The following is a 4,561-nucleotide window of genomic DNA, read 5'->3' on the forward strand; positions in this document are numbered from 1 at the left end:
TGATGTTTCTTTTTGTTGAGTTGTGTTTGAGGAATTTCCCCAAACTCTTACACAATCGTTCATCAGATCAGATTAGTTAATATATTGACTATATTGACTTAGTTTAGAATTTAAGTTCACTTGCTATCATTGTCAAACGTTCCGACATCATTAGCGGTCAAACAGTTCCTTCAACTTTTTAGATTTTTTTTTTGGCAAAAAATTGAACTTTTCAAGTTGTGTTTATTGTTATTCTTTTAAGCTGCTTCATAAATGATCATTTTGCATATACTTTACATAACAATTATCAGTTCACCTCCAAGAAAACGGAAATATTTCAGGTTTTTGTTCAATTTCTTAAAGACATACATGTTTTGCTTTACTTTAATTGACCTTAGTAATGACAAGTTGAACGCAGTGAATGTGATCTTGCTGTGCCCAAAAGGAAAACTATGTTGTGCCTGATGCACTTAATGTCAATCAAAACATAGATCCACAGCCTATTACATAATCTTAGCCATGAAACTTAACAAAGATCCAATAAGGCAACCCCAAAGACTTGCATCTGGAATGGGTAGTTGCCAGTTGCATTCCTGCAGTCTATACTACCTCAGGAGATGTTGCTCCTGAGGTAGCAGGACATGACATGGTATTTCTAGTAAAACCTCTGTAATTGAGTTGACATGCTTTTAAGGCCGTCTGAATAATAGAGGGTGCGCACAAGCTCGCATCTAACAGAAGAGATGATGCAAAGCCACATCAATTAATCAAAGATATTTAAAACTTTATTTGACACACAGTTGCACAGAAAGGGCTTGCAGATCTCAGAGGAAGAGTTCAGTTCTGTAAATGGTTTACAGTGCAGATATATGGGCTCATATAGCTGTAAAAACAAAAGCAAAATGCCAATAACAGTGAAATCAAGGCTTAAAAGAGCAAAATTTTCACCTGATTCATTTTCATAAACAAAATATCAACTCAGTGTTTATTCCTGCAGGAGAAATTTGAACGAAAGGCAGTGCATGCAAAGATGCATCTACAATCCCTGGATTTATTCTGGCAGAAACTACCTTCTGCTACCATCTGGCAGATTTTTTGAAGATTCAAAATTCCATTCTTTCGCCATGACTCTGTGCAAATAAATACACATAGACCTTGGAGGTTTGGCAGGCTGGGGTCTCCACTGAGGCAATCAGTGGTTACCCTAACTGGTCAGCTGCCTCTGTCCTGCCGGTGCCTGACCAGAGCCCTCCCAGGGGTGACGCTTGGAGGCGAGGGCCTGGGCTCGCTCCAGGGAATTGCTATTTCTTGGCACATCTCTCTTTGTGTGGGGTGGGGGGCTTGGGGTCTGCTCCTCGAGCAATGGGACCCCTGGGCTAGGGATACCTTGGCCCAATGCAGGGGGGCTAAGTTTGGGGCTTTGGTGTGGTTATGACTGACTCCTCAGCTTGGTGTGGTTATGACTGGGCACTCTCCTTCTTCTGTTCTACATTCCATCATCCACCTTCAAAGAACACAAACAGTCACTCGAGCACAGGTGCTATCTCACCTTTGCACAAATAGTTTTGCATGACTGAATGAAAAGTTTTACATGTCTTAGTCTGAATGCATACGTATGCGTGTGCGAACGGTAGTTGTAATGTGTACATGTTGACATGTTTATATATTAAGATTTTTGGAGCCAACAGGTATGTTCGGAACATTTGACATGCCCCACCCCTTTTAGATTTAATATACATCTACACCTGACAGTAATGATTATAAACATCCAATGATGATGCTTAATGATGCTTTACAGTTTTGTCCCCCCCCCCCTTCCGTCCAACAAATAACGGTCACAAATACAATTAACATAAAAAACTTTAGTATAAATTACAAAAAGGGGTTTCAGTCAAATATACACCTTGGGTGTCAGAAAATTTATTAGCCCATGTTGTAACATATGTTTAACATAAAGTGCCTTCAGTTCTCATCTGTTTGCTCAGTTGCAGGATAGGAAAAGTTAAAAAATCAATCAATCAATCAATAAATAAAGAAAAACAGATAGCAATTTTTGAGAAAGGTTGTTCAGATTCATTATAATTGTCTGCAGAAAACTGCTTTGTTAAACTTGTCAAACAAAATGGCTGTATTAGAAAAAATGGCTTGGCTGGATGTCTTATTCACAAACAAAAAATTAATCCATCGGATGTTTATCGTGGAGCATGATAAACATCCGATGGATCAATTTCAGTTATTTGGTGTAAAAAGGCCCTTCAACCATGTCATACAATTGAATCGGTTATTTCAAAAGGGGCCCAAGTCCACAATTTTTCAAAATAGAGATATTATATGCTCTATGGTCTTCAATAGAAAAGCTATCTGATTATGTGCAAAAAAGTCCCAAGTCTGTTGTAATGTATTGACTATGCTTGACATTGAAAAAGCATTAAGTGCAAAATTCTTGGACTTGTGCCTCTCTTGCATGGGTTTTGTTTTATCCCATAGATGGCAGCACTAGTTATCCAATATGGCAGCGCCCCTGTTTAATTCAAGAAGGGCCCAAGTCCAAAATGATAAAAGTGAGGTTCATATTATAGCATTTGTTAGCTATGAACTGGTGCTAAATCTGGGTAAAGTATTAATCGTTTGGTTTAGCCTCCCTTTAAGCTATGCAATTAAAATCATTTCAACAAACAAACCTCTTGGACTTGGGCCCCTTTTGAACTAACCAATTCAATTAGAATCCAGCAGCATGATCTTCTGCCATGTAAAACTCATCATTAGCAACTATAAAGATCTTGTATCTCTTCTTTTTTATTTCTTTCCAAAACTGCTGACTAGTTACTTTCCAGAAGGCTGAAGTGAAGAATTTAGAAAGGTTTCATTCTAAAGTGAGATGCCAATCAATCAACACCGACAGCTCAGGAGACTTGAATGTAAAACTGTCACAGTGGTGGTCTAAATGCAGATTACAAAATTACCATCTACAGTGGACCGTATTCCATCATGAAGAGTACATTCAGCAGAAACAGGAAATTCCTTACCTGGAAAACAACCACCACCTTGTTTTTAGATACGATTTATTTTATTTCTTTTTTTATTAGGGGGGGGGGGGGGGGTTAAACCATTTTTGGAGCCATAAAGTATGATGGCTCCATTTATGTCCAGATAATTCTACCTATACAAGAGTGACAAACATTTTACAAACTGCATGAAAGACTTTGGAGCTCCGTTTGTAATTTAAGTTATGTAAACCAGCTGGACCAGAGGCAGCGTGGTCAACCAATGATCGGAATGTTGCAGGTTTGGTTACTGACTTGCCCCCAATGTGTCGAGGTATGGCAAGACAGTGAACCACACATTGCTACTGATAGTTATGGTGCTCGGCAGCTGAGTCAGTGTGTGAATGTGTGTGTGGATGAACGGGACTGTGACTGTAAAGCACTTTGGCCCTTATTGTAAAGTGCTACAAAGGTATATGCCATTTACCATGGATTAAATGCTAATTCCAGAAAATCACTGGTTTATTTTAAATGTGACCTTTATCAGGGGTCAACTAATAGGAAAACTTGTTTTTATTGTAGAGTAGTTTAAGGAGATGAGCAATATGAAATGGGATCGGAGTATCATAAAACATATAATTACGTGACATCATTGTGTTTTGTTGTTATGTTGTGCACCTTATGCAACATTCTTAACAAAAACACATTTACAAGCACAGAACCAGGCGGATCCCTGTCTTCAGTTCTGTTTCTTGGTTTTGTTCTTCGGGTTATTCAATCATATTTTGTTGGATTTTTTTACAGTTATGTTAATTTTTCATTTCATTTTTCTACTGTGTGAACTGTGAAGATGAGGTCCTTTTAATTTTAGTTGCCTTGGCTTGTATAAAGTCATGTTTTCTTGTGTTCAAGTTATGTTTTCTTACCATGTTCCATTTCTCACAGTCGCAGTCAAACCTGGTTTTGGTTTGACTCCTCTGCTGTTTTTTTTTTCTTAGTTTGTTCATTTTTTCTTAGTTTGTTAAGGTTTTTCTGTTGTTTTAATGTAGGTCCTAGTTTCTTTCTCTCTTTGTGTCCTATTGTTTTAAATGGATTGTGTATTGGTTGAGTCCAGATTCAATGCATCAGAAGTTGCACTCTCCACCACAGAGAGAAGGACAATTGAAAACAGCTTATTCTTTATATTAAAGATCCTCAAAGTATCTTAAATCTTACTTTTTTTGTTTTTTTTTTTAACTTTATTTTTCATCTTATTTACATTTAAATTGGGGCAAAAGTCCCCTCTTCTACTTACAATGTCAAAGTATTTCTGCAGAAAAGTCAGAGTCGCACAGAATGATTAAGCTGAAGTGGATAAAAAGAAAAAAAGAGTTCTGTAGTCCTCTGCAGTTCTGATACACATACTGCAGGCAGCCACTGTCAAGTGATGAGTGGAGGATTTTCACTTCAGTGCTGCACACCTAAATTAGCGCACGTTAACATCCGCTGCAAATGAGCCAGAGGACACCCTGCTTCTCTCTGCAGCTATGGATGCCATGTTGTAGGAACTTTACCCACACAATACCTCTTCCAGATGATAGAGCATCCACATCTTCAAA

The sequence above is a fragment of the Oryzias latipes genome, chromosome 6 (assembly GCF_002234675.1).
Source record: "Oryzias latipes chromosome 6, ASM223467v1".
In the NCBI taxonomy this organism is placed as follows: domain Eukaryota; kingdom Metazoa; phylum Chordata; class Actinopteri; order Beloniformes; family Adrianichthyidae; genus Oryzias; species Oryzias latipes.